Source organism: Chlamydotis macqueenii, chromosome 3 (assembly GCF_036417535.1).
Source record: "Chlamydotis macqueenii isolate bChlMac1 chromosome 3, bChlMac1.mat, whole genome shotgun sequence".
Taxonomy (NCBI): domain Eukaryota; kingdom Metazoa; phylum Chordata; class Aves; order Otidiformes; family Otididae; genus Chlamydotis; species Chlamydotis macqueenii.
The window spans coordinates 77633338-77660352 of NC_141558.1; the positions used below are offsets into that span (position 1 = coordinate 77633338).

General features: G+C 37.5%; 1 protein-coding gene across 5 annotated transcripts in view; it reads left to right on the forward strand.

The window, feature by feature from the left end:
- PACC1 (proton activated chloride channel 1) overlaps positions 1 to 27015 on the forward strand; it is a 101996-nt gene that overhangs the window by 508 nt on the left and 74473 nt on the right. For all 5 annotated transcript variants that reach the window (XM_086744889.1, XM_086744880.1, XM_086744881.1 and 2 more), the window contains exon 2: positions 3293 to 3362. The gene's annotated coding sequence lies outside the window, so the exon portion shown is untranslated. The remainder of the gene's footprint in view (positions 1 to 3292; positions 3363 to 27015) is intronic.

Sequence of the window (27015 nt, forward strand, 5' to 3'; positions counted from 1 at the left end):
CTGGAACATGACATTCCCTGCAATTAATTATTACATAAATATCACGTCATGGATGCCATTTATGTTACAGTCTTTCTCTTAACTACAGCAATGACAGCAGTAGCTTATTTCTAGAATATTATAAGGATGCTGTTTCATTTCTCTTCCAGTTGCCAAGTCCGTTTCTGTCAAGAACAGCCTGAGGATGTTCTGTAGCCTTTGTGGCCCTGTACCCTTTCTGTGAAAGACCAAAGCCTAGGAGTGTTTACGCTCCCCTGCCAGAGTTGGCCTTGGCTCTCTTGACTTTTTTTTTTCCCAAGAATCAGATCATCCTAAGTTTTAAAAAAAACCAAAAAAGTATTTTAATAATTGTATGTTTGATAGGGTATTGGGCCATGTATGCAAGCTACATCGCCAGCAAGTAGCTTCTGGTCTGCTAGTGACTGTGAGCAGGTAAAAGACCTAGAAAAATTCACTAAGAGTTATGCAATAAGCACCAAATAAAGGTCTCTAAAAGAGCTGTAAAGTAGGTTAAAATTGTCTAAAGGCAAAATGAGTGTGCTAACTTCCGTCCCTATATGGCTGATGTGTCTCCATCAGCATGCACAAGTTCTTAAACTAATCTTTTTTGTATTTGAAAGATAAAAGGGTTGAACTAAATCTAGACCACAACATGGGAATGTTTTCATTCCACAGTTTAACCAAGTAGTTAATTTGAGATTATTTCCAAGTGGTTTTGGATAGGCTTAGCCGAAGTCTTGACTTGAAAATTGGAAAAAGTAGAGATTCAGCCCTTCATGTGTGGCAGTGCACTAGAAAAGGTAGTTGAATAGTTGTTGGCAATCCTTCTCTTTCAGTCTTTCATTGTGGTAAACATGGCATGTGTTCGCAGGGTTGCATATCCAATTTGAAGGGCTTTGTTAGGCAGTGTGATGATAGCATGGTGCAGTGCAAACTTCAGCTAAATACTGCTCTTACAGAGGGTTCCAAGGGAACGTGGTATGGTTAGTAAAGAGTGGCTGTATCTTTTATTAGATTGAGTCCTACAGAGGAAGAAAGGACAGAAGTGGACAAACTTTCAGGAATACAAGCCTTTCTCCTTCAGCTGCTTAAAACAAGAAATTCTGGAAACCAGTATAAACAAATCTGTGCTGTTCGTAAAATCAGGATAGAATCATAGATGATAAAGCTGTTCTCTATCAGAAACCTGGATGACTTCATTAGCTTCTGGAAATTTAATAGCTGCTACTTTTACATTAAGCTGTTTCTGGTTGCATGCTATTATGAACACACCTGTCAAACAGAATCGTGTTTGGACCAGTATCCATGTAGTTGCACAATTAATTGCTCTAAGTGCAACAAAACAGCCCTAGGATATATTGTCAGTTCTGGAGATAACACTGTATCCCCTCTAAAGGGGGCATTTACAGTACTTACCTCACCATTATAAGGATGACTGTATGCTGACAAGGAAAGAGTCTTTTGAATGAGCTACCAGAATATCATTGCAAAGCTTACTGTAACTCTAAAAGAAAATCTGTACCAATTGTACATCTCTGTCTGTGATGTACTATCCTATACTAGAACATCTTCGGAAAATAGTTAAATAATCCCCCTTATCTTGGAAAAAGTACTGTGCTTTGAAATGAAGCTTTCCCAGAATTTTCTGTTTGCTCTTCCTAGCTTTCAGGTGGTGCCCAGTCAGAAACAGCCCTTCTGGCTGTCGGTGAGTACTGAGCAGAATCAGACTATGTGTGAGCCTTGCATAATAAATGCCCTCTACAGCAGAACTGCCACTATCTATGGATCCTACTCATTCCCATCCCAGAATGTGACATACTTGCTCAATATACTGAGTGTCCTCTTGGAAGTTACTGTGTTCAACCCGAGCAGCTACCAGGCATTAGAGTGGCTCTCACAGGCTGAAGGACAGAAATGGTCAGTGCGCAGCTGGAGAATATTTTCTCAAAGCAATCCAAGTGGACCAATAGAGTGCCTCCAAAACAAACCCAGAGCTTAACTTTTTAAACTTGTGTGGACACTTAAAGTCTGTGGTTTCAACAGAAATGTAAATTTGGTACTTAATTTTGTCATTGTTCTTTCTGTCAGCCCTTTGCTTTTCCACAGGCAATAATTAACAACTGTTTTTAAGTTCCATGATGATTAAGGCCCCTCCTCGCTTCTAAGTGCTAATTATCCTTTTCTCTAAAAACATATAGCTTTTAAATGTAATCAGAGTATTTTAATTCTTATGAGACTTAGGAAGGTCCACATACTTTTAACAACTTAAATCTATTGATCTGATTTTTTTGTTTTGGTTTGGTTTGGTTTTTTTAAAGGATGTATTTTCTATTGCCTTCTGTGTCTGGAATCCATTTTCAGGGCAGACTAGAAGGAGTTTCTGGTGAAAGTTAAGAAAGAGATATGTATTCCATGACTCAACAGCACTCTTTGTTTTCAAGCAATAGAAATAAAGAGGATCTCTTTTGACTTTCCTTTAATTATAAGCCTGAGGGTAGGGGGAAAGGAGGAGTGATTTTTCTCAATATGATGTTTGTGATCTAGTTCTGCCTGGAGGAGTTGCTGTTTTGTTGCTAAATTATAACTGTACCTTTCCTGTGGCTATAGAGGAGCTTTGGCTGTGTTATGCTTCTGATTTGTGGTTGTCTTCCTTTTTCTGTGGGAGCTCTCCAAAAAGGTAAATGGGAGTTATATCTGTGACTTAAACGTACTACTTTCTCTCCTTCACAATCATAAGAATTTCCCTTTGTTATGAACCAGAGCTGAATGTCAAGTCAGTTCTTGCAGTCTGGCTTTTTTTTTTTTGTTCTAGAGAAAACATGATGCATTTGAAATGTATTCGAAAGATCACTTTCTCATTAGATCGTTAGGTTATGCAAGGTGGAGGATGGCAGTTACCCTTAAAGCTATTTATTACACTGTGGTTGTGAATCTAATGAGGGAAGATGGGATTCAAGAAGGGACATGATAAAAGGTTTGTGGAAGTGGGTATAGTCTGGATGATGAAGGTATATGAGAAAATGAATGTTTAAAAAAAAGTTTACAAATCTCTGTGTGTACGGTTCTGCAGTTACTTATGAACAGCCCGTGATCAAGCGTAGGCACTAAGTCAGAATCCTGTAGTTTTCTTCTTCACAGGAGTCTCCTGTTTTTCTAGCAGCACCAAAGTCAAGAATTTGTGGCTTTTTGAGGCATTAAGAAATTATTTTATCTTATTCCTTAGGTGATAACTTCTGTTCTCTTCGCAAGTCTAAGCAGAACTATCAGTGATCCTAAGCATTTTTCTTTTCAGGTAGAAAAGTGTAGTTAAGACCTGAGCAAGAAACTTAAGAAATGTGCAGTCTACCACAAGGGTGTCTTAGGTAAGTCGTTTAATGCTTTCTGACAAAGAGAGACAGTATGGTTTGTACCTCATAGCAATGTGCTGAGCATAACGTTAAAACTGTTATCATGTAAATAGCTAAGATAAATAGAAATTGCACATAAAAGACTTGGCCTGTTTCTTTTGACCTTTTACTGCTTTCTGCAGAACAGATACTGCAGCATCTGTGTGAACTGAAACAATACAGCTGTTCATAGAATCTGCTGTAGTCTAATAGCGTCACAAATCAATTTATTCCATTTGTGACATTTGTTACATTATTGAAAATCTGAATAAGTTGAAAAAAAACCAAACCTTTTTTATTTCTGTCCTCAAATCTTGGTAAGACCTTAAAGCATTCAGCTTTAACAAATTTTGTTATAATTACCTGTGAATTAATTAAATTTTGAGTCATATCATAACGTTATCATAGCTTCTAATTTAACATTAAACTATTTCATAAGTCTCTTCATTTCTAACTGATGTTTTGTCAACTAGTAGATTCACAAGGTCAGTGCAGGATTGCTACCTGGTAGTGTTTATCATGATAGAATGAATTACAGAATCAGTGAGCTTTTTCATGTCGCTACCACTGTTTACCAATGGTACAACTTGAAAGTTTGCATTAAATGTTTTTATAACTGTTAAGATTCATACATTCTTTGGAACTTGCCTGTTGCTTTGGAATGTCTTACTAAATGTGAGAAGTTGAAAAAGGACTCAATAGATGATGACTACCATTTTAAAACTTCCACAAAGGACATGGCACTGTGTACTGTGGAACATTTATCTGAAGTAAGCGTAATGCTTAGAAGAAATCCTTTGTTACTCATTCAGTTGAATGCAAAGCAGAAGCAAAACCATGCATGAACATGTGTCAAGGCAATATATTTAACATTATCAGCAGAAATGCGTCACACGACTTAAACTGGAGGAGAGAATTGTTGCTTTGTGAGAATTTAATCTTTCATTTCATTGTCTTTTGTGCATGTTTAAATCTCAAAATATTTCTTATTCCTTTCTTCATATGGATTGATGTGTAACCAAAAGCCACAGGTTTGGCTGCTAAAACACACAACTTGCACAATGTTAAAAGTGATCGTTTTAAAATTTGTTTGATTCCCTTTCAGTAACTACTTTTAAGATTATTTCAATGTACTGATTTTGTTGTAGTCTACTGCTTTCCCCCCTAGTACCAGGTATGTAAATTGTATTTTTGGTCATTGATTTGTATCTGAACTCGAATAACTTCTCGTGTCTATGTTGTTGTAGGCAGAGTCTTCTAAGGCTTTCTAATTAGCTCTCGTGAATTTTGCATACTTTCTGGAACTGAGAGATTTCCCACAAAAGCTTAGTTCCTCCCTTCTCTTGTTAAAATCACTAACTTTTGAAAATGCCTTTTAGTGATACAACATGCCTAATTATAAGTTGATTCTTTTTAGGCTTTTAAATTGGATTTATGTTATAAATAATGAAATGTTTTTTTAAGGATTGCGTTGTATGCTGCTTGAATGTTATTCAAGACTCTACTGAAAACTTGTTTTTATTTCATTTTATTTTACTCACATTTTAGAAAAATGAATTGCAGTAATTTGTCACAGTAGCTTATGTCCAAAAAGCCCTTTATAATCTAGAAAAATAATTATTTTTAATTTTTGTGCTATACTAAACACAGTACTTAAAAATAAGTCTGGTTTTGCTTTAACTTCTGTAATGTGAATTGCTTTTAATAACTGTGATTACAGTGTAGTATCCTGCCCGCCTCCTAGGCAGTTAGTGCGGTCTTTGTAAGGGCTTGAAATTGCAGGTAAAGAAATCCAGGTTTTATTCTTTTGCTGCTTCATAACTACTGTAGAGTTTTGTTGTTTTATGATTGCTATTCTACTTAAATGCCAAGTTATTTAGCACTGAAAAGAAACAGTCTTCAGCTTTTGAAAATAAGACTGCGTCTGTAATAAAGGTTATTATGATTCATTTTGATGCTTGTTGTCAGTTCTTTGAAAAATATAATTTCAAATCTAAAAAGGCATGTACTTGTTTATGTAATGATCCCTTGAAGTATATTCCTTTGTCACTTAGATCAGTGATAATGGGATGAGGCAAGAATTGATTATTAAAGGTAAGATTTTTGAGTTCATTGAGAGTTTTATCACTAGTGCATAACATTCTGCACCCAATAAAGTAGAAATTGTCACTTATTTTCAAAGGAACTAGGGTGAGGCTGAATTTGCTGAAAAGGTCTGTTTTCACTCAGACTTGGAATATGAGGATTATCTGTTGACATATGTATTTAAACCAAACTGGTGTAAATACAAACCAGATGTTTCTTGGGAACATTTTTTTTATAGTACATTTGAACCATAAAACAAGATGACACATTCTTTTAATCAGTATTTCAGATTTTGCATTGAGGAAACGTATGTTCGAAGATATGATGTTTTAAGTTTTAGTTTGCACATTCTTGTCCAGTTACAGATAGCAATCTTGTACGACATTAAGTGCTGCAATGAAAATCTTGATACAAAATACCATTACTGTCTTTATAAAAGAAAATAAATCATGTTGATATAAAACAAATAAGTACTATTTTAAAATAATTTTCAGCAATTATTTTAAAGGCCAGCTGAAATCTCAGTTTCTATATCCCTTCTCACGGAGCCTGTGAGAGGCTAGCAGCAAGTAGCTGCCAACGTTTAACAAAAAATCTAGTATTGAAAAACACTTCTGTATTGTTTAACTGTATTTACAACTGATAGTTGTATTGATGTGTAGGTACCTTATTGTTATAAATCTTCCATTGTGGTGTTCATTCTCTTCCTCTAAGCCCTCCAAGAGTGGCAGTGGAGATAATCATAGAATCATAGCATGGTTTGGCTGGGAAGGGACCTTAAAGATCATCTAGTTCCAACCCCCGTGCCCTGAGTGGGGACACCTTCCACTGGACCAGGTCGCTCAAAGCCCCATCCAACCTGGCCTTGAACACTTCCAGGAATGGGGCATCCAGAGCTTCTCCTGGCAACCTGTTCCAGTGCCTCATCACCCTCACAGGAAAAAGTTTTCCTTATGTCTAATCTAAACCTGCCTTCTTCCGGTTTAAAGCTGTTATCCTGTGTTGTATCACTACATGCCCTTGTCAAAGGTCCCTCACTTTTCTTGTAGGGTCTCCTTTAGGTACTGGAAGGCCTCAATTAGGTCTTCCTGGAGCCTTCTCTTCTCCAGGCCTACCAACCCCAACTCTCTTGGTGTGTCCTCATAACAGAGGTGCTTCAGCCCTCTTATAATCTTTGTGGCCCTCCTCTGGACTCACTCCAACAGGTCCACCTCCTTCTTATGTTGGGGGCTCCAGAGCTGGATGCAGAACTCCAGGTGGGGTCTCACAAGAGCGGAGCAGAGGGGCAGAATCACCAGTCCCCCATGATGACCAAGGCTTGTGAATGTGAGGCTGTTCCTATTTGTCTATTGAGAGCCGCATCTGCTCAGTCTTCCCTGTCACGTGGTCTGTAGCAGACCCCCACTATAATGTTACCTGTGCCTGTCCTCCATTTAATTCTGACCCATAAGCTCTTGGTTGGCTCCTCATCCATCCCCAGGCAGAGCTCCATGGCTTCCAGCTGGTCATTGACATAGAGGATGACACCCCCTCCTTCTCTCCCCTGCCTGTCCTTCCTAAAGAGCCTGTATCCCTCCATTCCAGCACTTCAGTCATAGGAGCCATCCCATCACGTCTCCATGATGCCAATAAGGTCATTGCCCTGCAGGCATGTACACGTCTCTAACTCCTTCTGTTTATTGCCCATGCTACGTGTATTTGCATAGAGGCATTTAAGGTGGGCCGCTGATGAAGGTGACTTGTTGGCTGGAGCAGCTGGAATTCCTTTGTGCTGTTCCTCAGATGCTCTCCTGCTGACTTGTAATCCTTCTCCAGGCTCTGGGCATCTGTTGCTGGCACTGGCATCAAACTGGTAGGAGTGGGATGAATTGAGGTTCCCCTCACCCTACAACTTTAGTTTAAAGCCCTCTTCACCAGCTTGGCAAGACTGTGACCAAATATATTCTTCCCCTTTTCTGACAGATCGACACCATCAGCCCTCAGTAGATCAGGTTTTTCAAAGCGAGTCCCATGGTCTAAGTAGCCGAACCCCCTGGCTGTGGCACCAGTCCTGTAACGTACGTACTCAAACATACAGTCTATTCTCCTTCATTAATGTGCTGCATGAGGCCAAGGAAGAGGGGGGACAGTGCTGTTTTGAAGAGTGGGTTAGCTGCACCCATAGCCATAGATTTGGAGGAGGATCATCTTGGTATTGGGATGCATTAGTGCTGGAGATGTTGACTTATATTATTTGTAGTAACAGGAGTAAAGGAAGTTACATGGAGTTGTTTTTACTTTTTTTCCCTCTCATTTAATATTTCTCAAAGATGAGCTTGACATTGTCTGGTTTATTATAGTGCTCTAGCATTTATAACAAATATTTTATTGTGATGATACTCTTATTAAAAATAAGACCTACAGTTTGGACAATTAATTGCTATAAACTGTCCCTTTAATGTGTTGTAGAGTTAACTCTTGATTCATTCAATCACAGGAGTTTTGCTGTTGATATGATCAGGAAGATGACTCTCTAATGATCTTTGCCTGGTTTTGTCAAGTACTTAGATCCATAAAAAACCCACTTATTTCTCACAGAAGTGGATTTCAAGTTTATAACAGAAGGTAGTAAATTAAAGGAGAGCAGTCACACCAGAGGAAGAAATATTTGCCACCCTTTCTTCACATTCTCCTTTTGTTTTCCTTGTATGATGCAATATGTAGAGAACATGCTGAAAGCCACTTGTTTCCTTTTTTGGGTATCTTCAGATACCTTTTCTCCAAAACTTAATGGTTTACGAAGAAGTCTTATAACATCTGACACTGACCTGAGGTTTTGCAAGTTACCCTGACAATTGTGTTAGTGAAGTATTGTGTAACATTCAAATACAACAGTATGTCCTTTCTGCTTATATCTGCTTTCTGAGAACTTCCCTTTTAGGATGTTGAATATTAGTTCACTTTCTGATAACTGGCATTCTGATAATACAGGGTGTGAGTTGTACACAGTGTTTCACTGTGTACAGATGGGTGCAGATTGAAACCAACTTTACGGAGATCAGATGGGTCGTTTTCTGAAATACGCTATGGATGTCTATACCATCTAGTTGTGCACAGGCAGAGATACCCAAGTTCTGAACACGTTTGTGGTAGACGTATGTCATGGCACAGTGTCTAGTTTGGGTCTTTGATGTGGCATAGTGCTGCTGTGATTAGTTGAGTTCATGTTAGAAGTACAGCTGAGACAATATACAAACTCATATTGCATATTATAAACTTATCTTTAACATTTCTGAAACTGGTAAGTCCTAGTTTAGAAGAGGATAGAGGCAAAAAAACATGTTGTACAATATTCTTACACTATTCCGTTAAGATAAATTTGGTAAGAACAAAACCTGTCCATAAAAGTGTAATAATAACGTGACCCTATACACTGAACTATAGATATGTAAGATGTAATATAAAAATGCAGTTAGGCATTTACGTGCTTCTATAGCTTTGTCAATGTAGTTTGGCTACACAAAAGATACGTTCATTTAGCAAATGGTTGAGGCTGCTTTTTGTTTAGGTTTGCTTCTACATTTTTCCCTCTGCTTGGTGACGTTAACCCCTTGCAGAAGGGCAAGAGCATCTTAAATAACATCGATTTGTTGGTGAATAAGCCATAGGCATTAGCAGATGGACTAACATATACATGTCTCCAACAGTGACAAGGGTTTCTAGCATTGTTTGCAAAGCCTGGGTATAGGAACTCTAACCATCATGAAGCTGAAACAGCTGCCAGATTTACTGGCAGTTGACATTGTGAGTGCACAGAAGTCTGGGAATCTGACTATTCACAGGCAATATGTCAGTTTGGGAGCTTCAGTCATCCTTATTTAGCATGTTCACAAGGGTTTGGTATCGACTGGTTTGGGGTTGGGTTGTTTTTGCACCATGGCTTGTTTGATCCAAATGCTATTGAAAACAGCGTAAGTCTCTCCATTGACTTTGGTTAGTTGATCACCATATGACATAATAAACGTGTTGATTAATTCTCTGCAGTTCCTAACATGCACCCACATATAATGGAGGACCATTAGTGGCCATTGTCACTGTTACTCAGTTTCCAGTAATATCATATTTTTATTTTCAGGATGAATCCCCCGATCCTATACAGTATTACAAATAAACCATGTAAAGAAAAAGTTCTTGCCACCTAATTGGAAGAGTAGGAGCAACATTTTCTAAACTTGCATCTTTCCCATAATCATGCTCACAGATCCATGTGACATGTTACAAAAGTTGCTGATTTCATTGTTTGGTTTTTGACAATGACTTTCAACTTGTAGGCAGCTGAAGGTTGCTGCAGCCTGTAAGCAGAAGGGCACAAAGGGCAGGGTGTTGCGTAGCGAGATGTAACTGTGACTCAGCTTTTGCTGAAAGTAACACTCATTTCATTTCTCCTACTTCCTCCTGATTATCAAGAAGTGCCCTTCAGCACTGCAGTAAGGGAACACTGCCCATTTAAAGAATACTCTCAAAACTTACTAGAAATAGTGAAATAAGTAAAGCAGTAACTAGCAGTGTTCCTTTCTTAGCTGTGAAATTTGTGGGAAGTACTCATGCTACAGTGCTATGTCTAATTTTAGGAGCAAACGTCTATCATTTCTTATACATAGATGTTGTAAAACATTGGAGAAAGGTGCAAAATTCCTTATAGGATACCTGTTGATACAATTCAGCTTTGCTATAAGGATATTGGACTACAGTAGTAGCACAAGTGTTTTGGGAAGACCTAAGAGAAGTTCTTCCACTGATAGCACGTGTGTTTTCCATGCTTGGTATGTGTGTGTCTCGGACATCAGAGATGGAAAAATTAGTAGCATCAGGCCAGGATGGGCACGCTTCTCGTGCAGAGCTTTCCGACCTTTCTTTCATGTGGATGAGAGCTGATGCTCTTGCATTCCTTGAACAACTCTGTAATCTAAATAGCATAATGTTAAGTAGGTAGGTTTGTGGGAGTACTCTTCTTCATTAAGTTTGTCTCTATTGTCTTTATATTACTGTGGACCATTGTTTCTGAAGGTGCACATCTTATCTTTGGACAAGAGAAGGTTTGTTCTGTCTTCAAGGCATTTTTGAAGCGTCTCAGAGCAGTAGCTGAAGGGTAGCTAAAAAGCCTCGAGACAGGAAAATATATTGGGATATCTCAGATAAAAGTATCTGACCTTTACAACAGAGAATAAGAAAAAAGAGCCAAGGCCACAAGACTGATCCTGTTGTCTGTCACTACAGCCAGAGACAATGACATAACAAAACTGCTTGAAACTCTACACATCCACCCATCCACCTCCCCTTTTGTTAATCTCTAGTGCCTTTCTGGTGCTGCTTCTGCTAGAGATTTATGTGACAGCATTTGATCTGTGGAGGAAAATTTTTTTTTTCTTACTTCCGTTGTCTCCCTTGTTACGCATCAAAGTATTCTTCCCACTACTGAGAGCTTTAGCATCCTTTGATTCCAATGCCACTACAGATTGAAGTGTAGGCTAGAAAGCTCTAACGTCATTTTTCTTTGAGGCAGGTGCCCACGCTGGCATTGCAATCTCTACTGATTTTAGAAGCAACATCAGACTGGCAACACCAGCATATTTTTACTGCTGTTGATATAGCCTCACCCATGCCAATAAACTTAACGCCCACAGCTAAATTCCAGATCTGCTGTAAACGCTGCATGAAGTAGATCCCAGAGCAGTTCTCACATGTTTTCTCAAATGTTCTCTACCCTTGCTTTCAGCTGGAGACATGTTTTGAGGTAGGGGGAAAAGAACAAGATAAGATAACAGGTTGAAGATTATTCTAGATTGTACTCTGGAGAATTGCCATCACAAATACCTCTCCTTGCTACAAGATAAGGGTGCCTGCAGGGGGCTGCAGTTCTGCCACTCCGGCCCCACAGTACACACTGTGTTCATATCTCCAGGGAAAGGAAGATGCCAAAATGGTGGCTTTGGGCCACCATTCTTTACTCTGCATCAATGAAAAAGATCACATCCTTCACTGCTGTTTCATAGGGAAGCTTCATGCTCTTCTCATCCCAGCAACACTTTCAGCAGCTCTCTCCAGTACATATTAACTGCCTCACAGAAGCTCAGCATTGCAGTCAACTTGCTGAGCTGAGCCCAAAGCAACTCAGAAAGCAGAAGAACTGCTGCTTTGAGAAGCTTCTGCTGGAGACTGAGGCTTGCTGCCCCTTTTTTTTCCTCCTAGATGCATGATTTCCAGTTTGTGAACTGCTGGTCTACACTGCTGGTCCAGATTATGTCCAATAAATTTATTTCCACAGCAGAGAATACATAGAGGCAGAGATGGGTCCCTGGAACTTGTAGCAGTAGTCTCTTTGCCATGGCCTGGTCTGGGTTGTACCTATTCCTTTCTATAGATGGTCCTGCTCTACAAATTTTTTGCAATATGGGTCATCTCTTCCATCATCTCCAAGGGCTGTAGTGAGCTCTGTCTCTCAGTTGTGAAGGTTTATCTTCTATGTGTCAGCAGGTGTCTTACAAGGTAGAGTTTAGAAAATTTACCATCATGTACTCTACTTGTAGTATTTTGTCATCACGGCAGGATGAAATCCTGAAATAGTCTTTTCCTACTTGAGATGATGTAGGACAGAAGGATGATTTTTACAAAAAGAAGTATAGACTTTTGTTTCATTAGTATTATTTATCTTCCAGTTTCATTCCTGAGCTCGATAGGTATAGGGGAGAGGGAAGGTTTACAGCCTCAACTGTTTATCTAACCTTCTGTGTTACTCTGAACTGAAGCCTTGGCATTCTCCTTTTTATTCCACGTGTAGAAAGAATAAAATATCTACCTGCCTCTCCATAGATAATTTCTAACAGGTATTTGCTGGGTAGTATTCTCTAAAGTTATAAGCTAAAGTTTCAGCTTGTGAGGTTTCTAGGTTACCTTACTGTTACATTACCTAGATTACCTTATGATTTCTAAATATCATATGCAGTATAGTAGGGAAGTTTTGTTGTTGTTGTTGTTTGTTTTGTTTTTTCTTTTTTTTTTTTTTTTCTTCTGCTAACTAGTTACTTGGTCACCCATTTGTATCATTACAAAGTATTTTGTCACTTTGAGGGCTGATGCAGGCTTGGTAATGTTGTTCATGTCTTCCAAGTAGACTGTGATTCTCGGGATCTACAAAGTACATTTTTAAAGTCATATAAAGAAGAATTATAAACACAAGCAAAGTATCAGTTTTCCTTTTTTTAAAATTGCTTGCTCTGTGAGGTGTGTTCTGCCTTTTCTTTCATTTCTACATGTGTATCTATCAGTAATTTCACATGATGGAATGGAAAACAGGTCAGAGTGGTATCTACTCTGATCAAAAGCACAAAAGAGTGCTCATCCCGCTCAGTGCCAAGAAAAGTCTGGCTCTGGTGCCCAGGAGATGCCTCAACCGAGAGTGGAACAGAAGCATCTGCTCCGAGAACAAGATATCAAAAGGTTAGGTTAGTAACCATTTTTCCCTTCTACATAGTAGACAGCCCTGGCCATGTAGTGTTCCTCACAATGGAAATGTCTGTTGCTGTCTTTGAGATTTGAGATAAAAGTCAGTATAAGGAACCATTACATTACTTTTTAAATATAAGTTGGCATCTGTTTGGGGGGGATGGGCTACTTTTTCTGTAGTAGCAATACTTATTAGCTCTTTCTTTAAAGGTGCTGGTATCTTCAAGTCTAAGAAAAGAAATGTATTGAGGTAGATTGTAGAGCATATTTTTGTTCTGTGTCGTAATGTTTCTTTATTTCTTTATAAGAGGCAATTAGAGAGCAAAGCACGTCTTAGAATATTGTAGTGATATCTCTACTCACAGATTAAGTTTTTAGAAGGAAACTTTTCTGATGGAACTTCTTTAATCTTCTAAGGTATTAGTGTTTTTCTTGTTTAAAGTCTCATTTCCTACCTAAGAAAGAAGAAATGGGTAATAACTGTAACAGAGGAAAAAAAAAAGTATTTTGTTACTAAGATGTCAGCATGATTGTGCACTGATACTACAGTTAGGAGCCATTTTTTGGTTTGCCTTACCCCATGTACAGATATCAAAGGACAAGAAAGCAAAAAGGTCTTGCCTTCCTCCCTGTATGCTGGTTCTCTGTCTCTTCTTGTAGCCACTGTAGCATCCTGCCTCTGTGTTCCTGGCCCCTGTACACAGTTTGAGCACAGAAGTAATTTGAGGGGAGGGAGCATTCAGAATGTTTTTGTGTAGAGATAGGCAGCTTTCTTGTAATAGTTTATAAGGACTACATGAGGAGCCCAAATTGGGGAATCTGGAGAACTGCCCTAAGTTGTGCTAATGGTTGTACATGACCCTGACCCTCACCAAGGAAGGTGCAAGCCACCTCGCTTACATCCTTGTACCACTGCTGGTGTAAGAACAGGGATGAATCTGAGTTGATGTGGACAATGTGTGGGTATTGAGAGAAACCACACAGTAAGGATAGCCACTGAGAATTTGTTGTCTCCAGACAATGGGCTTTTTTTTTTTTTTCTGCTGTGTAACTCATGTCCTCAAGTTAGCCCAAATAGGAACCACAGTGCAAAATGATGCACGAGATAATGTGTCCGTACAAGAACTCCACTCATTTTACGTGCTAGGGTGAATTCAGGTGCATATTTCTTGGATTCTTTTCTTACAGTGGATTTTGCTACTCTCCAAATTATTAGTGGATTGTATCTTCTGGAGACATGGAAGCAATTGTGAACACCTGTGAAACGCTAGTAGCATATAAGTGTTGTAAGCAAGTATTCATGCTATGAAGTGGTGGTGTGAACAATTGATGAATTTTGTAAATTGGCTTTGCCTATCCTTTAATTTTCCAGTGCCCTATCAAGCTAGGTTGTTTTTTGGTTGTTGTGTTTTTTGGTTTTTTTTTTAATGTATAGATAGGACCTAAGGTCAATATTTAGCTTGCAACTTGAACTAAGATTACAGCAGAACTGAATCTAATATCAAATTTCAAAGAAGCCTGCAGGAGTGGCTCTTAGATCAAAAAGTAATAGTTGATTTGACATGCCAGTCTCATTCATGTATGGGCCTTTTGAAGAATGGAAGCATTAGTTCCTATGAACATAAAGGCAAAACCTAGGGAAGTGAGGGCACTTATCATCTAAGCATGTAGTCTGAATTAAAGACTACAAGGAGGCATAGTTGTAAATTTGATGAGCAAATCTTGTATGAGAATTACAAACTGTATTGCTATTATAAAGCTTTCAGTTCCATTGAGCTTCTGACTGCCTGCAGTAGACCATTTTGCTAGCTGAGCTCTGTGCTGCCCAACCTAGATCGCTACAAGTATCCCAGCAAATTATTCTAAAGCTAGAGCAGGCATGTCTAGGTTATGCTGCAGCCAATGTTATGACTGCATTTTTAATTACTGTGAGTTAATGTAATTTTTTCCTTTATGAGGACAACTCCTGGAGACACTTCTCTTTTTCTTTGATTTTATTGTTTCTATTGGTCTAAGATGAAAGACACTCAGACTAAAGGAGTACAGAAGTTCTTTTTCATATGAAAAGAAAAATATGCCAGTGTGAACACATCTTACATGTTTGTCAGTTGCACTTCACACTTTAAAAATTCTAAGCCGTGATGTACACAAGAGGTTTTAAAGCAACTTTAGACAGGACCTTACGATGCATACATCTTCGTTAATTCTGGATTTTCTAAAAGGAAATATTATATTATAGAATTATTTTACACATATGCAGATTTAGTCATACGTAGATCAACTATCGATAGCTATGTAGATGTTTTATGGTAGAGAAGTGACAGAGCAAGCAGTATAGAATGTAAAACTGGAATGGGCCACGTTGAATTAATCTTCAGTGCTTGACTAAAATTCGTGAAGGATTTAGTTAAATCCTTAAATTCACTCATTCTCAACAGATAAGAATTAGAACATTGCTGTTTATAGTAGCAAAAAAATGTGTTGCTAGAATACAACATGATCTGAAGTTTTCTGGTCTAAATATCGTTTAACATAAATATACTTAGTGGCTCAAAAAAAGTTTTATGTTAAATAAAACTGCAGAGTCAAAAATCACTTGACTGAGATACAGTGTGCTTAGTGAATAGCCAATTTAAGACCAGTATGAACAACCACCAAAACAATTGTTTAATGAGGACAGCAGTTCTGCTTTATAAGAATGCTCTTGTGGGAGCTAGCAGTACGCTGAATTTCCATTAGTTTCCCGTGTTAAAGTGAACTTTCTCTTCCCTTCATAGTTGCACATCTATATCCACTGTCATCTTCATGAATTTTAGTTTACGTCTTGCCTGCATGCACTGGGACGTGCGCTGGCAGAAGCGGAATATAACTATGCCCCGGAAAAATATAGGATTCTTGTTTGTTCCCTGTACTAGATGTGCAGTGCCTGTTCTTTCATTGCTCTGAATGCTGAGCAGACATTGCGCTCAAATATTAATCCTGCATAGATAACTCTTCCTCCTAGGTCAGCAGGACTGTTCATGGAAGGGCTCGGTACAGTTCTGCATTTCCATTTACAGTTACTGTTGAAATGGCCGTCTCTTTTAGCCGATAATGTGAATTTTTCACATGAAATCAGGCAATTCTGTTTGATGTTATCAGTTTAAAATGTAAATATTTTTCTTAATACAATTCCCTATATGTTATTCATAATTATAAAGTATAGTTAATTAATCAAGTACATTTCAAAATACATACAGAACTGCTCAGGATAACCATCCAGTAACACATCATGTGTGCCTATACTAATCTGTAACTTTATCTCTTCTGCCAAGTTTTTCACAAAGTAATGTCGCCCTCACTGTATTTTGTTTAACAAGTTATTTGGGTTTTTTAATGCATAAAATGTGTCTGTCATCATTTTAATCTATATATGGGGGTAACTCTCCATATCTCGGGGGGGTATCTGCGGGAGTGCTGTTGTTAGAATAGGATCAGATGCTCTGTCCTCTATGGTAGATACAATATCTGTATTTAAAATAGGTTGGGTACAAATTCCAGGTTCTAATCTCTACATTTCAATGTACATATGTATTAGTATACCATGGTATACAAACCACTGTATACATATATATTCTTTGCCAAGCTGGTGTTCTAGGTGAGCACTGATCATACAGTTTGGTAACAAGTAATTTATTTTATGCATATGTATGAATACATATAAAAATACAATTTATATCTAAATATAACTTACTGCTATTCCAGTGGATTTTATATTTTTAACTATTTTATTGGTTGTAAATTAGATTAATTTCTCCAGTTTAATATTTCCTGTATGACTTTCTAATCAAGAATTGTATCATGTAGAAAAAGAAACTAAGGGAAGTTATCAAAACCTACTTGGCACAGATAATGTATTTAGATTTCCTTGTAGTGGGTGTTGCCTCATATTGTCATGTGCAAATGAAACCTTTTTATAACTAATGATTATTAGAATTGCAGAGCATATTGCAAAAAGAACAGTCATTTACAGTAAGTCTTTAGTTTTCTTTAATTTTCAGTCTTGTGTTCTAGTAAGACTGTTTGGACAGAAACCAAGTATTGGGATGTGGTGTGACTCACTGTGGTAGGTAATTCTTAATCTCTGAATAATATGCAATCTGCAGTCCTTGGAAAGTACACTGCTGATTGTATAGGAGGTATTTGAATTGCTTAATATACTACCGAACACTTCATTAGTAAATAATGCTTCACCTAAGTGAATTCTGCTTACAGAGAAATTCCATACTAGATACAATATACTACAGACTTAAAAGTTTTGTTTTTCTCAAATCTGTGGTCTGGAATGGCAGCATAGGAGGGAGTTACGCTGTGCCAGAAGCTCTTAGTAAAATCCAAAACCACCACAAAATACATCTAGTTTCACGTTTTGTTACATACTCTGTATGTGAACAATGCTCACTATGCTTGCGAGTCTTTAAAAAAGATACTACTGTTACCACTGATGTGGATGTCTAGCAAATATATGCTAACTAACATAGAGAAACATGCAGAGCACGTATTTCTGATGATGAAGTAGTACAGAGTTAATGAAATTGCGTGATTTTGCAGCAATTCACTCAGAGGCAGAGTGAATGATTTTGGTTGTTTTTTGGCATAAAACTTGAAGTTAATTTTGTTTTGTGAAGCAGAAAGTCTTTTCTTGGAATGACATAATGTTAGATTTTGTAAACTTGTTCACAGTATTTCCTCTCACTACCAATCATTCTCATACCATATGTTCTAAACTGAACAGTCAGATTCCAGATGAATGTTGATGTCTACAGTACAAACATCTGTTTTATCATCTTTTAGTACTGGTTACTTATTTCCTCTGTTCAACTCTTAAGTTGTCTATGGAAAAATTGTCCATCTATTAATTAATCAGGTCCCATTATACACAGTTACTCTGACTTCAGCACAGTTCTTCACCATGTAAGATTCAATGTGGGTATTATTTTAAACCAGGCCTTGCTCTGTTAATAGTGTTTGAAGTTGCTATTGCTCTTTACAGAAATATTTTTGATTTTTCATAGGTGAATGTGCTACTTTACCTGATTTAACCTTTTCTAAAATTTGCTGTGTTTTTGCCTTATCTGGCTCATTCCTTCTCCTCCTATAATTGTATGTATTTGAAAGTTGGCTGTAGAAACCTTTGCTGAACTTCTTATAGTGTGACTTTCTTCATGGAAGTCACACCTCGTATTTAGTTGCTTACTTCATTGGGCTTACTTGCTTAAATGCTCTGCTCCATCAGGGTTTAAGGAATTAATCCTGTACTACTCTTAAGTATTACAGCACATATACAAGATAAAAAAAGACAGTGACCAGCCTGGATAATGCTAGGAACCCCATTTCTATATAAATCTGGTGAGAACTGTGAATTAATGGTTGTCCTCTCAGACAAGTTATTTTTTCCTCCTTGTTTCGTTTCTGGTTTGAGCCTTTGAGCATTTGGATTTTTCTGAAAACAGGAGTTATTCTCTGAAGTACTTGAAGAAGGCAGGATCAAAGTCTGTAAATAAAAGTTCTGCATAGAATCAAATACAAGAATTTTATTAGAATATTTGTTAGAGTTTTGTATTACAATTATGAGATTAAATTCACTCAAATAATCAAATAAGAAACAAATTACAGTCTGCTGCATGCGGGGATCTGTCATCCTTATATAAGACTAGATTCTTTCTCTAAGTATCACACTTCTTGAATATATATATCAGGAAGGTTATTGTTACATGGTTTTTCCAAAAGATTTCCATGTTGCAATGAGCTTGCTGCTAGGCCTCTGACAAAATTCAGGAAATGTATTCAGCCATATTTATTAATTCAGTAGTATGATATCAGTGATATTGGCTGAGCAAAGTAAAGTCTAACACTCAAAACATTAACATTTCTCTGACTACAGTGCTTTAATTTTTAATGAAGCCATACTGTTTATTCCAAAACTTCAAGGAATGTCCTCAGTGTTGTTTTGAAATTCCCAACTGATTGTGGTGATATATGAAAGATCTAGTTTCTGTTAAGTTTATTTGATTCTACTTCATGTATCTTATCCCCCTGGATCATTTCTACATAGTCAAGCAAAGAGAGTCAGAACACTTAGAACAGAAAAATAGGGGCTTGTAGTTATGGGGAAGGAATGATGAAAGGCAAGGGAAGTTATAGTTGCTGAAATGGATGGAATTAGGGTTGGTCAACTAAGGATTCTGGTAGGATTTTTTTTTGTGGTCAAAAAATAGTTTTTTTCAAATGCAAAATATTTTCTTAGAATGAAAAGAATTTTTGTACTCTTGTTAAGAAACAGATGAACTGGTCCATTTTATATCTGTTTTCCAGCCAAGCAAGCAAGAGCCTGAGGGAAGCATGGAGATATACAGTTACTTCATTTACTAAAATTCAGCTATTACTTCTTTATTTTGAAGACTTCCTTGTGCAGGAAGCTTCCAGATCTGAAGATCAACATTCATTGCTTCGCGTGTCCCAAACTGAAAAGTATTCCACCCATGAAGTCTTGTAACGTCTTGCAGTAAAATGCTTGGAACCAATTTACACATTGCTCCATGCTCCATCTAGCTGCTTGCAGTTTAATCAAGAGTTGTGGAGCTGTGTACCTTGTCAATCAGCGCTCTTCTATTACAGTTTTTTGTTGTTGTGGTGGCTTTTTTTTGTTTTTGTTTTTTTTTTTTCCCTCACACAAACAGCTTTATGTGGACTGGTTTACCAGTTAAGTGTCAGTTACATCAGACATGTTTCATATGTCACATTATTGTTTACTATTGGAAATGATCTTGGATGAAATGAGTAGCATTGTTGAAAAATGTAAACTGCCTCTGGCTTCATTATACTAGGCTTGTACGACCATGATCATGATGACACCCGCAGTTTAATATTGATCTCCAGCAACTTGAGCAAGATTAATTAGAAAACTAAATTATGCCTTTCCTGGTCCTTCTAGAAGTAATCAGTTTGTTTTTCACACATCTACTACTTCTTAAGGATGGCTTATTAATTATATGGAGTTTAAACGTCAAAGCATTTTATAATTCCTTCCTGTTTCAACATTTCACAGTATGGTAGTAATATAAAAACAATTGATGGAAAACTTACAGTGAGTTAACAGTACAATTATTCCTGATGTATATGTTTTCTGGAGTTAAAAAGAACAAATAGTCTATCAGCCTTATGCTTAAAATAGGTGCATGCTGCATATGATTAACTGATATGGCTCACACAGTTTTTATCACTGTGCTTTAATTTTTATCTCGTTTTGTGTGTCAGAGTCCATTAGCTTCAATAAAAACTTGGATTAGAAATGTCCATGAACCATGGCTGTTTTCTAGGAATTGGTATTAAATATCCAGTATTTGGGATTCATGCTTCTAGGAAGATGTAGGGGAATGCTGTGATACAGAGGTGTCTTTTGGAAAGAAGCCATTTGTGGTCAGTAAAGATTCTTTTCAAGGTTGTTAACTTCTGTATCCTTAAATTGTATTTAGCTGCCTGAATGATTTCTACAGTTTCAGTTGGAATATATTCCCCACCCCAAACAATTGTGTAACACAGCTGTTACCTTTTGTCCCATAGATGCCTACCTTTCAGTTATGGCTGAAGTAATCTCCAGGTAACTTCTAAGACAGTTGCACTGGTTAAAATTTTTCATGTGCATGTGTTTGAATATTAGTTAGGTTGTTAGGCTTATTAACATTATTATTACTGCGTTTTGTGAAGACACAAGAGTGTCATACAGAAAGTCTATTTGTTCTCTTACAGTCTTGCCTAAGACATGTTAGCTTGACAACTGTTTTGTTAGAATTGGGAATGTACTCATTGTATTCACCTATTGTTGCTAAAATTTTTAATTCTGTAATGTAAATGCACTGGAAGGCTATGATAAATGCATGATTTTCTATTATAAATACTTAAATTTCAACCTCTTTTTTAAAATGAATGCATGTTATATGCAACTGAAGATACATATAATAATACCTTGTTTTATTTCATTTTCTTTTGACAGTATTTATACATCTTCTTTCTCTCTTACCAATCTCAGTTTCTGCATCAGAACGGTGTGTTCACATTTGAAAAGTTTTTCACCAGAGACTTGCATCTTTTTTGCAGAAAATTGTCTGGCAGCTCCAGAGAACACTAGCATGTGAGCTAAGACAGCACGGTACAGTTTAAATCTTTCCAAAGTCCATGTTCTCCACTGAGGAACCACGTCATGATGGTTTTGAGGTAATTGTGAAACTTGAAGGCTGATTTTCCTGGCAAATACCAGGTCCAAATTTGAGCAGCGAATCTGCCTCTCATAGAAATCTGGGTCAGCTCATCGTCTGTCTTTTTGCTGTTGTCACAACTCAAGGCATAAGAGACTAAGGACTGATATTTATCATGCAAGATATGATGGAGTATGAATTAGGGTAGTTATCATTTTGCTTCTCCAAATATATGTGCTTTGGTGGAGGGACTTGAGAGAGCAATGACAGAAGTTTCCTGTTGAACACAGGAGGAGATAAGTACTTAACTAAGTGCCCAAGCCAATAGTATAATTAAAAAGGTGGCACTTCGGTTTTCTAAAGCTCAAATTATCTTTTTAAGAGCACATTCCAAACTCTGAAGCACTGGAGTTTGTGTAGTAAGTGTCACACTGACTTTTTGTACTGCCCATAATGAGATGAACCCACAACTTACAGCATTAGCTACGTCTACCTGTCCTGTGTTTATCTAAACCTACCTGTCCTTTCACATTCTTATTGATAGTGGACAACTCTATCGGGTTTGCCATGAGTGTGGCCATGGGTGATGTTTTCTGACAGCTGTAGAACTGGAAGGCGTTCACCATCTTGCCTGAGGCAATAGTGAGGTGGTTACGTTACGTCAAGGTGCACTGTGCATATCACTTTTCCATATCCCTAATCAAAAAATAGTAATTTAGCCAGAATAATTTTTAAGCTGCATAAGTAAGAACATTTCTGCAGTGTGCATTTTTAAGTTCTCTTCTAATAGAGAGTTATTGTGTCCTTTGCTAGGCCTTTTAATTTTAATTGTTGCGGAGGTTAATGGGAAGTCTTCTGTTTGGATTTTAATGCTACCTTTATGTGGCTGCAGCAAATAGCTTAGTGATACAATCCTTATACTTGTAGGCCGGAGGATGCCTGGAAGTATAGGTCAGTTGCAGTATATTAAGGCTCTTCTTCACTCAGAGCCACTAAAATTTTAATCTTTGTTATGTTTGCATGCAAATAACCATGCGTTGTTGGAGTTGCGCAATTCCCAGCTTTCCCCACAAGACTTGTTATGATGTGCTATTGAGCTGAAAACAAGAACCTATGTGCCCCTCTTAGGCTCTATTCCAGCAGTGCTTTGATACTCAGGAACAGATGCTTCTTTCTCATCCTGCCTGCTGTTTACTTGCAGTTGTTACTCAGTTCCATTATATCACGGCACTAAGATGCCAGCAATCCAGATACCAGGGGTTCTGCTTCATTTCTGCCATAAATATAGTTTGGCAGTTTTCTATTCTTTGACTGGAACTTTTAAAGACAGCTTAATTTCATGTATTTCAGTTTTCTGTAAAATACTTCATACGCTGTAAATGAAGATGTATCATCTCAGAATCAAGAGTCACATGTTTAATTGCAAATTACTTGAGCTTACTGCATTTTGGTGTAATTCCGTGATGTCCTCATCCAAAAAACAGCACATGATTATTTGTAAGCTTGCCATGTCTAGGAGGAAATTTGATAAGGCTTTCAGAATCTGCATTGTAAGGCCAGTAATTGCTCTGATCCAATAAGGGAGCCCTCTGTGGTGGCATCACTCGAGAGAGTAAGCGTGGTGTGACTGCTGCTGGCTTCTCGGATCACGCTGTCTAATGAAAGATTAATGAGGAGGTGATGCTTTGTAACAAACATCTAATACTGCCACCAGGTCACAAGTTTGATTTGAACCAATCAATATAATTCATTCTCCTAAAGGTAGCTAATGATAGCATGCTTATGAGAAATGAAATGGCCTGCAATCTAAGACAGCCTGGCTTTTCTTACTGTGTCAGCTTTAAAGAAACAGTATTCATTTTATAATGTCATCTAAACCTTGGAAAGAAAGAAGAGTTTAAATTTTAAGGGAAAATATTAAGAAAACTCTAAAAAAAAAAAAGAAACTCAAGAAAATTGAACTAAGGGAATCCTTAAATTAAAAATAAATTTGAATTAAAACTCAATGAAACATAAAGGGAAAAAGAAACTCATATTCTCTGAGTTAATAGCATCTGAAAGAGAAAAGAGAGTTTGATTTAACCTTGGGGTTTAAGGATCAGATGTACATTAATGTCTGTGTTCTTAAACTTAGGAGTCACTCACTTGCCTATGAAAGACAGAGGGTCAAGTTCCCACCTATGTCATATTGACCCATCTGAAGACAGAAGGAAAGAAGTTGAATCATCATTCTCCTGTTCTTGTAATAACAGAGGGACAAATAAGCTTCTGATTAACCTATATGAGTCTCTCATGTGTGTGGTTTTTTTTTTTAATTATACTAGCTATATTAATTCCAGAAAGCAAGTACAGAACAGAGAGGAAGGCGTGTATTCAAGTATTTCCCTCAGAGATGATCCTGTGAGAGACTGAACAATCTGAGAATTAGAAGGTAGTATGAGGAAACACAAAGGCAAGATTTTCTTCTGAATTTCTTGCTAAAACCTTTGAGCTGAATTTTGCATTCTTGCTTCTATCTAAATAATATTGTGCTGTGAAATTATTGGCAGTGAGTTACTGTAGCTATACATGGAATAAGATACTGTAAAAATAGGAATAATGGAGCTTGACTTTTGAGCTCTTGATCATGACACTTCAGTTTTCCGAGCTGCAGGGTGGGAACTTCCTACTTTTCTCTTAAAAAAAAAAAGTGAAAGATTCTAATTTTCATAGCAAAATAGCATCGCTAACCTCTAGATATGTATAGGACCATACTGACCTGTCTCCAGTTACTTCTTAGGTACAAAGTAATATTTCAAAAAATCATGAAAATTTATTTCCTAAATGAAAATAGTATTTGATTAGTGTTTAGGATACTTGCCTGTGTGGTTCTTTCTGTCTAGATCAGTAGCATAATAAACTGTGTAAAAGTTAGCATTATTTTCATTAACAATGTTATATTCGTAGTATCTGGAACAAATTGAAATTGTTACCAAAAATATCAAATATTTGTCATCAAAATATCAATACCAGATCTAGAAAAGACATTAAAAGCCAGGAGAATTTTTATGCTAACATCATTTTCTAGGAGCACAGGTGCACCAAAACACTCCCTTGCAGTGAGTAAGCAGTCTGTTTGGTGAGTAAGCCACTTCTAAAGTACTGAACAGCAATTCTAATAGCAATTTCAAAGTCATATTTTGCCACTTTTACACAGTGGTAAGAAGTATGTATATTGTGTTTAGATTTCTTAATGTTTAGCTTTTTAGTTTTCATCGTACAGTAGGAGTGAGAACAAATTAATCACCCCTAGCTGCAATTTGAGGATCTTTGCTTCAATTGCTGAAGCAGTATTTTTAAAATTTGATTTCTTCCCCTCTGTATTGATTGCATTTTCCTTCCAGATTGCACTGCTATTGGGTTTCTTGGATTAACTTGAATTTCTCATCTTTTCTATTTCCATTTCCTTTTTTTCTATTCCAGTAAGTGCTTTAAAGTTGTAAATGTTTAAATAGAACCTCTTTCCCATAAAGCTTGGAATTTGCCTGGATCCCTTCCTAGAAGAGGGGCATGGTCTAATGCTCAAACACACACATGGGAGATGGATACTGCTGTATTCTTATCCTAGTTGATTTACTTTGTGTCCTTAGACAGGTTTTTTAAACTACATATTGGGAGAACCACAAGGATTAATTGAACAGGCAAAGTGCCATAATACTTAACATTATGTCTGACTTCAAGAATACTGTACCTTTACTGCCAGCCTTGAATATAAAGTCTGTGAGGTTAGTCAGGAAAATTGTGGTTTTTTCAGTGATCTTGCCTGAAGAATAATAATAAGATTCCTGATTCCAGCAAAATGACTTCATAATTGCACAGACTTTCTTTTAATGATGAAATCAAACTCTGCCGTTTCTCTTTCCCCTTGGGAACTGATATTTCTGCTAAAATTTCCTGTAACTCCTGGAGAATAACAGAAGTTTATCTATATTTGTGATGATTCATGTTGAAATAAATTTCAGAGTTGTTGCTCTCCATAGTTCTGGAACAGAAGATGGGAAGGAGAGATCTTCAGAAGACAAATATACTAAAACTGATGTCTAGAGAAACAAAGTAGTACATAATGCTGGTCATTTTAAATTGTAATTATTTATATATGAAAGATATTATAAAGCAATTATTCAAAATACTGAACTTGTTAATAGTTTGATCAGACTTTTTCTTTTCTTTCCTAACAGACATTTTATCTACATCTTTAGCATTTATCTTATTTTTATTAGTACTGTGTCCAGTTCTGGGGCCCCCAACACAAGAAGGACATGGACCTGTTGGAGCGAGTCCAGAGGAGGGCCACGAAGATGATCAGAGGGCTGGAGCACCTCTCATATGAGGACAGGCTGAGAGAGTTGGGGCTGTTCAGCCTGGAGAAGAGAAGGCTCCAGGGAGACCTCATAGTAGCCTTCCAGTGCCTAAAGGGGGCCTACAGGAAAGATGGGGAGAAACTCTTCAGCAGGGCCTGTTGTGATAGGATGAGGGGTAATGGTTTTAAAATAGAAGGAAGCAGATTCAGACTTGATACAAAGAAAAAGACATTTGACAATGAGGGTGGTGGAATACTGGCACAGGTTGCCCAGAGAGGTGGTGGATGCCCCGTCCCTGGAAACATTCAGGGCCAGGCTGGGCGGGGCTCTGAACATCCTGATCTGGTTGGATATGCCCCTGCTCCTTGCAAGAAGGGGAGTTGGACTAGATGACCTTTAAAGGTCCCTTCCACCCAAACTATTCTATGATTCTATGATTAGTGTTGCCTGGGAGCCTGTCAGACTTTTCCATAATTGCTCTGTTTTGATTTATTTTTTCTTGAATATGAGTGACAAGACCTTACATGTAATACGTTTCTGATTAGCACTTTGTATCCTGACATTAATGCTTCACTATCTTTCCTGGCAACATCTCACCCAGAATATCTTAGTATTATCTGTGCCACATCACAGTGATTGCTCATAGTCATCCTCTGATGGACTAATACACCCTCTTCTTTCTCTTCATTTGTTATTTCCAGCTTGTCACAAGAGTTCTTACTCCTATGTGTATGACCATGCACTTTATTTTATCTAATTTCATTCTATTTCTGTTATTGCAGAGTTAGCCTTTCTTCTTTGGTGTGGAATACAGTCTTCCTTTGTACTAACAGCTTATCACAGACCTAATTTCTGTGTCAAGGTCACAAGGGAAAATATTAAGTATGTCCCAAGACAGATACTTGAGGAATTACCCTAACAGTTTGTCTCCAGCCTGATCCTTTCAATTGTTTTCTCTTTAGCCAGTGCTATAGAAATACAAGGACATATATTCAAACTTTTCCTCTTAAGTTTATATGTAGATCTTAAGATTGTATGAACCATACTGAAGTGTTAAAATGGATCCCCCAACAGTGATCAGAGAAGTCTCTAAGAGGTTCCAGACATGCTTCAGGTATTTGCAAAGCAGCTCTGCTGAAACCACTTTGCCAGTACTAAAATTTCCAAGCCGAGCATCGTATTTAAGAAGGCACCCCTGCAGTTGTTACTTGCTCTGACTCTACCCTCAAGTAACCAGGGGTGTGCTTTGGAATTCCCAGTGGTGGCATGTGTTTCTGAACACCTTTCAGTAGCAGAATAAGCCAGTGTTTGTCACTAACTGGAGTTCAAGTTGTGGCATCCATACACACATGCTCAGAGCTTTATTCAGTCAGGTCTTGAACACTATCAAGGATGGAGACTACGCAGCCTCTTTGGACAAACTGCTCAAATTTGGAGTGCTGGCTCCATCTTCTTAGTAACCTCCTCACAGATATAAAAAAAGCTATC